This window comes from Trichechus manatus, unplaced genomic scaffold (genome assembly GCF_000243295.1).
Source record: "Trichechus manatus latirostris isolate Lorelei unplaced genomic scaffold, TriManLat1.0 scaffold00137, whole genome shotgun sequence".
In the NCBI taxonomy this organism is placed as follows: Eukaryota; Metazoa; Chordata; class Mammalia; order Sirenia; family Trichechidae; genus Trichechus; species Trichechus manatus.
In genome coordinates this window covers 5,777,302-5,790,880 of record NW_004444073.1, presented here as the reverse complement: position 1 = coordinate 5,790,880, position 13,579 = coordinate 5,777,302, and positions in this window count along the sequence as shown.

Here is a 13,579-nt window from a genome sequence, read left to right as displayed (position 1 = left end):
TTGACATGTCGTGGGGTTGTTAACCAATGTCATAAAACAATGTGTACTAACTGTTTAATGAGAAACTATTTGTTCTGTAAACCTTCACCTAATGTACAATTAAAAAAAAAAGATGTCCCAATTGTCCAACTTTTCCAAACTGCTGTACCACTCCGTCATCTCTAACATCAACTACTCCTCCTCCCCTCAGTATGCTTGCTCCTGTCTTTGAGTTTTGTAATTCACTGCAAAGTTTCAGGGAACTCATGAACCACCAAGAAAATGGGTCACGTGGTTGTGGAAGCTGGCAATTCCCAAATCCATGGGTCAGGCATCAGGCTGGAGGCTTCTCCTGACTTATGTGGTTGCAAGGGCTGATGAACCCAAATCAGCAGGTCAGACAGCAGGCTGCTGGCTCACAAGCCTGCAGAAGCTGGTGAATCAGGTCAGTGATAAGCTGCTGTCTCAAGTTCCAAGAACCAGAGGTCAGATGATGACCCAGTGGATGCAGGATCCAGAGCAAGAGAGATAACTTTGCCAGAGCATTCATATATATTGGATGCAAATCATACCCTAAAGGAAACTCCCCTTACTTGAGCAAGGCAGTACAAGGGTGTGACTTGAATAAGGGTGGTAAGTGTGGTGACTGGGGTGAGGGTGGTGAGTTGAATCACACCCTCTAGTAAGGTGGTGACTCAAGATACATTCCACCCTAATCCTGCCTCATTAACATAGCAGACAACTCATTCCCAAATGGAACCATAACCACAGGCATAGAGCCTAGGATTTACAACATGTCACAAAATGGAGGATAATTAGATCACAAAATGGAGAACAATTACATCAAACCACAAAATGGAGGGTAACTACATCTTTACATGACTGCCAAATTACATCAATACATTAACTGCCAAACCACTGAAAATCATGGCCCAGCAAAGCTGACACATAACCTTACACAATCACAGGTTCCATATACCTTATTCGCATTAGCAGCAAGCTGTCCAATCCCCTTGGTGGGCCACAAGCACCTTATTTTTATAGTCCCACCCAGTCGTTGTGTGGGAGTCACAAAAACTATGGCTAGAGTAAGTAATTCACTGCACTGCAAACATATAGCCCCAAATTAATGTCTTAGTAATGGGGTTCATTATTTTTTATAATATATTCATTTTCTGATCATTAAAGTGATCCACAGTCATGGGAGAACATTTGGAAATTACATAAAACCATAAAGAAGAAGATGTAAAATACCCATAATCCCACCACATGGATATATCTATGTTCCACTTGCTGTTAAAAGAGAAATGAAATATATTTTGATTTTTTAAATGGTACCACAATGGATAATGTCTAAGATATGTTTTATATTACTTTTGAAATTGTTTCTTTTGATCATATACAGCCACCCAATGCAGTCCAATATATCCGTATTTTACAAAATTAGGATCATACTTTATATACTATTTTGGAGCCAAATTTTCTCCCTTAATATATTGGGAATATCATTTAAACTGTTCATAACACATGATTTGAAATGTCTAGACATATATACACTTGAAATGTCTATAATATATTCATTCATTGTATGATATACCATAAGTTACTTAACTTCTACCCAATGTTGGTCATTTAGGTTGTTGACATTTTTTCACTATTATAAATAACATGGAATGAACATTAATCTACTGGCCTTTTCCTATGATAGTTTATTCACTGCAGCTTCATAGTAATTTTTAATAACATTTTCCAAAATCATCTTATATGTTCTTACAAAAAATTTCTTCTATATTTACTTTTTATGAACTCCCCCTAAAAAATGAGGTTTTGTTTGAAAGGCAGTCATTTTTACAGATTAATTTGAGAATCGATAAATTCACTCTTTTTTATTGTGGTAAGTATATAACAACCGTGATGTATGCTTATAAAGTAGTGATTCCAAATCACATATGTGTGAAACATGTAATGTATGACTTGAACATTTAAGCTAAGTTGCAAACAATCTAAAACTGACAAACAACTTCTCTGGCATAAACAACTTCTAATCTTATAAGCAACTACCTTGTTGTAGACATCTGCTTTGCTGTGATATGGTATGACACGTTGTTAGGTGCCAGCTATTCTATTTTGACTCATAGTGATGCCATGTGACACGGTAGAACTGACTGATAGGGTTTTCTAAGCTGCAGTCTTTATGGGAGCAGATCACCAGGTCTTTCTCCTGCAGAACAGCTGGGTGGGTTCAAACCACCAACCTTTAGGTTAGCAGCAGAGCACTTAACTGTTGCACCACCAGGGCTCCTTATGGTGTGACATAGCCCTTAGTTGATCTATCTTAGACCCCAAATGTGCACCCCTGATTATGAACCTAGGACATGAGTTACCCTGATGCAATGTGAGCTAGACACCCCTGACAAGATTCTTAGCATGCAAGACCAGAGGGCCTAAACCACATAAAAACCCCAGGCTTTTGCTCTTCCAATGAGAGCAAGGTAGAGGCAGAATGACTGTCGATCAAGTCTCCAACCTTCTCTGAAGACTGAGTCTCTGCCGGAGGCTCTCCTGGAGACAATCTGCTGCCACCAACCTTGGACCCCAGCTACAAGGGACCTCTGCCAAGGATGAGCAGCTGGTCAAGCCTTCCTCTCAAGACCACTTGTTAAAGGTAAACACCTGAAGGCTGAAGATTTAGACTTTAATTATTGGACTAACTTTACCCTGCCCTGATTCTCCAGGTCTAAATGAATGTCTTGGGGTCTTAACTGTGTGCTGTGCCATGAGTACCTTACAATAATAAACTAAATGAGTTTATGCATGATAAACCTGAGCATTTATTTACTTATTTTAAAATATCAAAAGACAACAACACATTTGCCATTTCAACCTTTTCTTCCATGTACAATTCAGTGATATTACCCTCACCAGATAAATTCACTCTTCGCATTGCTTTTTGAGGCAGTCCACTTCTCAATCAGAGAAAATAAATATTTTTTAAAAACTGTTCTTATTAATGGTTCTAGGCAACAATCATCAATGGCTACAAGACCACCAGATAAGACCTCCTGATGGAAGTTCACAACCACCTATGAAGCTGTCTTGCCAAAATAATCAGACCTGAATCTGATCAAGCCCCTAGATGTAATTACCAATTTATAGGAAATACAGGGGACAGAGGAACATGTCTTCTGTTAAATGACACCATGGAGGATGCAATCAGCAAAGTCCAGACTATGGGAAATTTTAAGAGACAAGTAACTGATTTCTTAAAAAACAAATTGCAAAGGGTGAGGGAATCTTATACATTAAAAGCTTATTCATACATTGTAATGCATGAACTTTATTTGGATCCTGATCCAAGCAAACTATTACAAAATAATTTCATGAGACAACTGGGAAAATATGAAAACTGGATATTTGATAATGTTAAAGAACTTAACTTTTTAGGCAAAATAAATATTATGGTTAAATTTTTTTAAACAATCCTTTTCTTTTAAGAATGACTACTGAAATATTCACAGATGAAATTGTACGTCTGGGATTTGCTTCAGAATAACCCAGGTGAGGAGGAAAAGGGGTAGAGATGAAACAAGATCAGCCATGAGTTGGTCTTGGGGAACATCTAGCTCAATTGGCATAACACAGTTTATACAGACAATGTTTTACATTCTACCTTGGTGAGTAGCGTCTGGGGTCTTAACAGCCTGTGAGCAGCCATCTAAGATACTCCACTGGTCTCACCCCTTCGGGAGCAAGGGAGAATGAAGAAAACAAGACTTAAGGGAAAGATTAGTCCAAAGGACTAATGGACCACAACTACCACGGCCTGCACCAGACTGAGTCAGTACAACTAGATGGTGCCCAGCTACCACCACTGACTGCTCTGACAGGGATCACAACAGAGAGTCCCGGATAGAGCTGCAGAAAAATGTAGAACAAAATTCTAACCTACAAAAAAAGACCAGACTTATTGGCCTGACAGAGACTAGAGAAACCCCGAGAGTATGGCCCCTGGGCACACTTTTAGCTCAGTAATGAAGTCACTCCTGAGGTTCACCATTCAGCCAAAGATTAGACAGCCCCATAAAACAAAACGAGACTAATGGGGCACAACAGCCCAGGGACAAAGACTAGAAGGCAAGAGGGGACAGGAAAGCTGGTGGTGGGGAACCCAATGTGGAGAAGGGACAGTGTTGACACGTTGTAGGGTTGTTAACCATTTCATAAAACAATATGTGTACTAACTGTTTAATGAGAAACTATCTGTTCTGTAAACCTTCATCTTAAGTATGATAAAAAAAAAAGATTGGCCATGAGTTGGTAACTGTAGCAGCAGAGTAATAGGTTCAAGAGTGTTCATTATTGCACTCTATCTACTTCTGTATATGTTTTAAGTTTTCCAAAATAAAAAAGTTGTTTTTTAAAGAAACTTTTCTTGTTATTGTGCTGAATTACTCTCACCTCATTTTGTGCTCTAGTTCTGTTCTCTAGAACAGTATTCAAGCTGTGATTGAGACCCTCCATTGGGTCATGAAATTGTTTTATATGTAGGAAAAAAGGAGAGGAGAGAAGATCAGATCAGAGAGCATCACAATAGGTAAAGCTGAAAACTGTTTCATGAATGTTTTGTTTCATGTTTGTTCATGTGTATAGGTGGGTAGGTGCCCATTTTCTGGCTTACACCGTAAATTGTATTTCTTACTACAGGTTGTAGTCCAAATATTTTGGAAAACATTTTTCTAGGGCAGGAGCCAGCAATCTTTCTCAATAAAGGGCCAAAAACCAAAAAACCAAACACGTTGCTGTCCCGTAGATTCTAACTCATAGCAACCCTATAGGACAGAGTAGAACTGCCCCATAGAATTTCCAGGGAGCGCCTGGTGGATTCAAACTGCCGAACTTTTGGTTAGCAGCCGTAGCAGTTAACCACTATGCCACCAGGGCTTCCAATAAAGGGCCAGATAGTAAATATTTTTGGTTTTGAATGCCATGTAATTTTTGTCACAGCTACTCAACTCTACCACTGTTGTGTGAAAGTAGCCATAAATGATATACAAATGAATGAGCATGACTAGATTCCAATAAAACTGTATTTATGGACACTAAAATTTAAATTTTGTACCTTTTTCATGTATCTCAAAATATTATTCTTCTTCTGATTTTTTTCCCAACCAGTTAAAAATATAAAAACCTTTCTCAGCTCTCAGGCTATAAAAAAATAGGCCATAGGCCAGATTTGGCCCTTGGGCTGTAATTTGCCAACCCCTGCTCTAGAACATTGATTCTCCGATGGAGAGGTTTATCGTGGGGAGGTGAACGGTGAGGTTTAAGGAGTATGTGTGATTGGGAAAAGCACATTTAAGTTTACCATTGATTTGGTTTGTTTTGGGACAACAAGTTCAATTTATTTTTAAGATTTCAAATACTATTTAAAAACGGGTTAAGGTTTCTATTTTCTTTAAAAAGGAGCATGGGTTTTCATAGGTTAAGAAACATTCCCCAGAGCAATACAAATCAGCATGTGGCTTTTCTATGTGATAAGATTGCAAATATATGAAGACAGCCATTGCATTCCATAAGCCTTTTCTTTTTCAAACCTACTGTTATCAACCTCATCAGCTCTTCCCCATATGTCAGGCTTCTCAAACTTCTGGGAAGCCAGAGGTCAGGAGCCTGTTGATGCACTACATACAGGAAGCCTCCCAGGCAGGGTTGCAAGATTTAGCAGATAAAAATACAGGACACCTACTGCTGGGTATATACCCATATATATAATAAAGCACATAAGAGGCACAGTTAGGAAGACTTCCTAGACATAGCCAAACAACTCATGGGATTGGTTTACTGGGTTAAAAACAGCATAGTCTCATGGGACAACTTAGTCAATTGGAATAGTATAGTTCATAAAGATAATGTTCTACACCCTAGTTTCGTGAGTAGCATCCGGGATCTTAAAACTTGAAAGCAGCCATCTAAGATACAACTATTGGTCTCTACTCGTCTGGAGCAAAAGAGAATGAAGGAAGCCAAATATTCAAAGAAGAAACTAGTCCACAGGACTAATAGCCCACACAAACCAGGGCCTTTTCTAGCCTGAGGCGGGAAGAACTAGATGGTGCCCGACTACCACTACCGACCATTCTGACCAGGGACACATAGAAGGTCCCCGATAGAATGGAGAAAAATGTAGAACAAAATTCAAATTCCTAAAAACGTCCAGACCTACTAGACCAATAGAGACTAGAGGAACCCCCGAGACTATCGCCCTAAGATACATTTGAACTTGGCACTGAAGCAACTCCTGGAGGTCACCTTTCAGCTAAATTATAGATGGGCTTGTAAAATAAACAATATCATCCATGAGTAACGTGCTCCCTTAAACAACCAACTATATGAGATTAAACGGTCAACATATATCCAAAAGCAAAGATGAGAAGGCAAGGAGGGGAAGGGAAGCTAGATCAATGGAAACAGAACAAACAGAATGGAAATAATGAGAATGCTAACACACTGTGAAGATTGTATCCAATGTCATGGAACAATTTGTATAAAAATTGTTAAATGGGAATCTAATTTGCTTACACCTTACACCTAAAACACAATATTTAAAAATTATATATATAGGACATCTAGTTAGATTTGAATTTTAATAAATGACAAATAATATTTAGTATAAGTATGTCTCAAATACTCCATGGGATATACTTATACTAAAAAATTGTTTGTTGTTTATCTGAAATTCAGATTTAACTGAACATCTTGTATTTCATCTGGCGACTCTATGGCCCAGGGCACAGGACAGGGTAAAGAAGAGTGGAGGGTGGATCTGAAGGGGCAAATTGAGACTATCCAGTACAATGCCCATATTCCTTTTGTTAATAATACTGTTTTTCCCTTTTTCTTTCTTCATTGTAGCTTCCAAGCTTCTCAGGCCAGTCTTTATTCCTTTCAGTGCTAACTAGTGAAAAATACTGGGCATGGCCTTGAAAAAAAAAAGTCTCCCACCAGCTGAGGAAAGAAATATGCACAAGATAGACTACGTTCCCTCTTCCCTTCCAGCTGCAGATTCTATGTCACAAACTTGCCCTTGCAGATGGTTTTTCTAACCAAGAAGTCTTGTAAGACACCCAGACTGTGAAAGGAAACTTTAATCACTTTAAAAAGTCCGTAATTTTACTTGGTTGTCTTTCTTAATAATGTATTGCTCTGATAATATCTGAATTGATATCTCGTTTTCTGGAAGGTATACATGTGTGTTTGTTTGTTGTAAGCCAGGAAAAGATTAACGGCATTTTCTTCTTTTCCCATGTGCACAAACTAAAATAAAACCTATGCCTCTAGCTAGATTTTTTATTTAAACAGTTTGGAGAACTATGTTACAGATTAGGTTTAGTAATAGTATCTGCTTCTTAAATTATTGTGAAAATTAAATGGGCTGATGAATGGGGAATAGTTAACAATTACACATAATAAACTCTCACTTATTCAGGACTGGCTATTAAAATCTCAAACTATGATTTGTGCACTTGTGCATTAGAACAGAAACTCAGAAAGTGGAACAAACAAAATTAGGAGGGGCGTTAGACATGACCAGCAGGGGGCAGGCCCAGAGACCAGCCATAGGAGAGGGAATAGGAGGAGGAGCCTATTAGCCTATTACATAGGACCTGTCTTGGCATTAGTGGGTTCCAGCAACAGAGCAAAATGGTGATCCGGAGGCTATAAGGAGGTGATATACACAAAGATAGGCCACATCTAACACAGGAAGTTGGGGCTCTTCTCAGTGTGCCTAAAATAATTTTATAAATGATTGCAAGTTATGGTATAAGCTAAAACTAACTTTTAATACTTTTGTCTTTGCATGTGCTAGCTTGTATTCTTATTTTACCATGTTTGAAGCATTTTAAAGAATTTTAAACCAATTCATCTAATAGTACTTTTGACTTAATGTGCATTTATAAACAATAATAATCATAGCTAGTCTTTCTTGAGCACTTCCTACAGGCTGGAGGCTATGTTAAATGCAGCACTTTGCTTATTGTTTAGAGCAGAGCTTCTGATGACAGATATCCTGGATTCAAAGCTGTGCTTGATAACTAGATGTGAAATGCTGGTGGATTATCTAATCTTTCTAACCTTCAGGTTCTTCATTTGTAAAATGGGATGAGGATAATATACATCCCTCAGAGGTCTGCCTTTATAAAGCACTCGCCTATAGTAACTATTAATAAATATCGGTATACATCATCTCATTTTCACTGCCATAACTCAGTAAGTCAGTACTAGTATTATTCCCACTTTACAGATAAGGAAACGGGTTCAGAGAGGTTAGGCTACCTGTCCAAGTTCATGCAGCCAGGTTCAAACCCAGGTCTTTCTCACTCAGATGCCACACGTGTTCTTAACCACTGTACTATGCCAAACTCCTACTGTTTATATGCAACATTTTGTAAATGAAAAGATTGTTTTGGATCTGTGCTTTTATTCTGTTTTGTCTTTTTTTTTTTAACTCTTGAATAATGTATTTGCCGGTTGTCTAAAGGGTCATTTCTTTAGACTAGAACTGGAGTCACAACAGACTATTAAGCCCTGGCCTGAGAATCACAGGATGAGTCACCAGATGTGGGATACCAGGAGGGGGTGGGGTCCGAGCAGCCAACACAAGATAGGCAGTGTTCCTCTAACCTAAGCGGGTCAAAGCAGGACAAGCAGCAACACCCAACTGAGGCTGGACATGTTCACTTCATCTGGTCTCCACAGTAACTCTTAAATGTAGGTATGACTATCCTCAGTCAATCAATATGAAAGTTAAATGACTTCCCTCTAAGTAAATGCGGTAGCCAGGACTTGAACTAGAGCTTAACTTGTGGGGCATGGCATAGAAAAAGATGATGTTGGATATGAAAGAAGGAGCCAGGCCACACAACAAACAGAGCATTCATCAGAGGTGGCCCGAGGTTGTTGCAGGTGGTGCATTGCGTGTATGCCCATGAGTTGTGGGGGGCCCTTGGAGCCTTGTCCACGTTGGAAGGATTCCAGCCAAAGTGGAGCACACCCAAATCCAACTAGAGCATGAGCCTCAGAGTCTCTCTGCAGGGCAAGGGCTGCTGCCCCCACAGGGGGTGCTTCTTGGAGTATGAAGGGAGGAAGTGGAGATGAAGGTAAAAAGTAGAGAAAGCAAGCCCTGTAGGGACTTAGCCTCTGCTCAGACTCCAGTGTACTGTCCTAGCTACCAAAGCCAACTTCTGATAAACCCGGGTGCTACTCAATTCTGCAGCTGTCTTGGGCTGCAACTTGGAAGCTCAGACTCTGCACTCAAGGGGATGGCACCAAGGCATCCAATTTCATCTAACCTATGAACAAGAGAAGAAAATTCTTGGGTTCTATGTCAGCTGTATATAAACAGTGACTGTACCATAAGAACATTTATTGATCTCACCTAACAAAACCTCTGGAGGTAGGTAGCTCCAAAGTTGTTTCAGCCTCTCTGGGATCACACTGGCTTTCTTCCTGGGGTCACAAAATGGCTGCCAAAGTTCCCAGCATTGCGTCCTCACGCAATAGAAATCTAAGCAGGAAAAGGACTGGTTGGAAAGGGCCTACTCTTGGTACAGATGTCTTTTGTATGAGGGAGAAAAATTGTGCCCTGGAACTCACCCAGCAATCTTCCCCCCTTACATCTCACTGGCCAGAACCCATTCATATGCCCGGTTCCCTAAATCAATCATTGGCAAAGGGTTATGGGATTCCATGATTAGCTTAAGCCAATCCTGATTCCTCACCTGGGGCTGGGAGTTGTCGCCCAAATAAAATCAAGCTTCTGTTAACAAGGGTAGGCAAGCAACAGTGGCTCCATCTCCTCCTACTCCTCCCAACCCACCCATCACCACTCACCTCTGCCAAAGAACTTGGTCCTTGATTAATCAAATACATTTGGCCTACTCACAGAAGAAAGCTCTTCTTATTGATGTGGGAGGGGATCTGTGTAAGGGTTAGTTTCTGCTAATTACACCACTCAAGTTCTTGTGACAATCATGACGCATGGAACCCAGATGGTGTGGATTTCCATGGAAAGTCTTTACTACCCCCCCCCCCCGCCAAAGGACTCAGCCCTTCAATACATCTCAAAACAGACCCAATTCCACAATATGGCAGTCATAGATATTTGACTGAAGATTCCATAGGTGTGGAAACAGAGGGGTGAAGAGCCTTCACCCAACAAATCTCCCTTTAACAACTCTTCCAGATCTACCTCTTTGGCGGGTCACCACTTCCCCTCTTTGCTCTCCTTTCACATACCCTCTACAAAGATTGACCTAAGTAATCAGACTCTTGCCTTCGGCTTACTTTATCCACTCAGCCAAACAAAAGACTAGCAGCAGTTAGTGGATCTGTGACCAAATATTATTATTCCTGGAGCAGAGCAAAACTAAACAATCACTCAATATTGTAGACGTAGATAAGTAGGATGAGTAGAAGAGCAAGGACAAAGGGTGGAGATTAAAGTGAGTAATTTCTGATAGGGAATACTAGAAGGGGAGTGTTGATTGTTACATCTTTGGACAGAGATTTGTTTTTTAGGTTACCCAAAGGCAGCTAACTTTTACAGTTAAAATACATGTCTCTGTGAGATTAAAAATATGCCCAAATTTAATGCCCCTTGATTGTACACTTAAAAATGGTTAAAATGGCAAATTGTGTGTGTGCATCCAAAGCAAAAACAAGACAAAGTCACTTCAGGTTCTCATACTTTATCCTCGTTAGCTCTAATTTCATGTTCAAACTTTTTCTATACAGGTGTGTGTGTGTGTGAAATACCAAGATTAACTAGCCAAAATGGACCCGATGCTCCAAACCCCTGAAGAGTTTGCTATGGTGAAACCAATTTCACAGGCATCAGTCTGACATAGCCAATTATCAGGATCCCTCTAGAATCTTACCTGAGGGCTTGCCATGTTGCCCCTCCCTTGGTGAGATCCAGGCAGAACAGGGAGGGAAAAAGTAAATGAAATGCTCTGTACCAATTGCTCTATACCATTGACCTTAGTCTGCTGAGAGCTGAGGCTGAGACAACTCACAAAGGGGATAGGAACTATCAGCAGACTCGCTGTGGGACCATTGATTGAGAACAGTGAGTTAATGACTTGACTTAGTTGTACCTTTCCTTGTTGCCCTCCAGGCAAGCTGCCCTCAGTCTGTGTTTCCAATTTCTACTGCTATGTGGAATCCCTGGGTGGTGCAAAAGATTAAGGCATTCAGCTGCTAACTGAAAGTTTGGTGGTTCCATCTACATCCAAAAACTTCATGGAGCCACAGTTCTACTCTGACACACATGGGGTTGCCATGAGTTGGAATTGACTTGACAGCAACTAGTTTTTGTTTGTTTGTTTTGCCACATCACGCCAAAACGAATTTATCATTCCTCCTAAGTTTGCAGGTTGACTGAAAGTTCTTCTGCTCTATATGATGTTGGCTGAGGTCATTCATGCAGCTTGCATTCAGCTGGGAGCTCACTTGGGAACACCTGCTCTTCCTCATGTGGTCTCTTTCCAGGTAGTGTCCCTAACTCTAGCTCCTCCCCAAATGGTCACTCTCTCTGACAGGATCATCTGGACTTTATTACAGCACGGTGGTTGGGTTCCAAGGGGCAGCGTTCCAGAGGATAAGCTCCAGTGTATAAGTACATATCCAGCCTCTGCTTGTATCATGTCTGCTAATGCCCCATTGGCCAAAAAAGTCACACAACCAAGTCCAGTGTCAATGTGCGAGAAGACCACACAAGTGATTCATTGGAAGCCCCATTGTAATTGTCTACCACAACCTCAAAGCACTAATTTCTTTACACACCTCTCTGGAGAGCATAATGCTCTACAAGGAGGACAATTATGAGACTCTGTGGGCTAAAGACTCCCTGCATCAACAGAAACAACCATGTAGCCATGAGTATAGAATTAAAGAGATTTTAGAATATGTGTTATTAAGAAGATGTGTGACTTGGTGCTACAAAAAGAATAGTATTAATAAGGGTCAGTGAAAAATATAAGCCTGAAGAATTTGATCAGAAAGGTTTAAATTGTAGAGTCTGGAAGGTAATGGACGTGCCTAATTAAAACTTGTCTTCAGCAATGTTTTTCTGATATTCCTCTTTCCCAAAGCCAGTACTTTAATTCATCCACTTCTTTATTTCTTCAGTAAGTGTTTACGAAGCACCAGACATCACTCTGCATGCTAAGGCTTTGTGCTGGGTCCTATTCCAGTTTTCATCTTCTCCCACCTGGACTATGGCAATGGCCCAATAGCTGATCTCTCCACCCCAACCAAGCCTCCACATGAGCCCCAAAGTGTTTTTCTGAAAACACAAATCTAAACTCATTTTGCTTCAGTTTTTAAAACCTTGACACTGTATAAAATCCAAACCCTCTACAGTATCTTTCAAGGTCTTTCAGGACCTAACTCCTATCCCCTTTCTCTTAAAGGATCTTTTTTATATATATATATAAAAGGTAAAAATTGTGACTCTCATACAAATGTAAAATGAACACATGTCAAAGATTTTATTTAGCTCATTAGTTAATGAGGAATTGATGAGTTGTCAAAACTCAGTTCAAAGGAGAGTCCAAAGGGCAGACACATATACAGGCACTCAGGAATGCTGAAATAAATGTGTTAATAGATGTAAAACTGGATATTTCCAGGGGTAAGGGTAGGGGGTGAAGGACGTGGGGAATCAATTGCATCTTCAAATGACAGGATTTATTTTCATTTCTATAGACAATCTTTTGCATTACTGTCAGTTTTCCACAATTCACAGAGTTACAAAAGAACTCAGACACTGCAAGGTGCAGACCACTATAGAATCAGGTAATATGAAAAAGTGCACTAGACAATTCTAAGTGTTCCATAAGACTCTCAGTAATCTTTATTTTCTTGCTCTTTCTTCTTCTTCTTTTTTTTTTTTTTTTTTTTTGGCCATTTCAAAGTCTTTCACAATTTTTCCAGACCCTTCCCGGCCCCAACTTCAGCAGTTCCTCTAGCTCTCCACCCTATGTTGTAGCCAAACCATGCTCCTTACAGTTGCATAGGAAACCCCTGAGCACTTCTGGCCACTTTCCTGGGCACATTCTATACCCTCTACATGGAATGGACCCACTCTTTATTTAGAGGTATCCTGCTGATCATTCTTTCAATTTATTCAAAAAATACTTCCTTCCACACCAATAATGGGCCAAGCAGTGAGGATTCAGAAATGAAGAAGACAGACAAGGTCCCAGCCTAGACTGGGAAGATGAACTTTGTGTGGTTCTTTTTACCTCAGATCATGCAGACTTTGGCAAATGCACTGATGTCCAAGAATTGTGCAACTCTGAATGGTGATGGGGCTTCCCCTGTAGTGAATGGACATGTCAGTCATTCTGAATGAAAGAGGAACTCTCAAAGGAGACAGAAGAAGTATATTCAAAGAGGGAGGAAGAAGACCAGGAGAGACCAGGACAAGGCAGGCAGAGAAGGAGAGAGTTTCAAGAAAAACGAGGTGGTCGACAAAGCAACCACCATGGAGAGGTCCTTAAGAACATAGATTAAACAGGTTCCTTTGTTTTAGAAA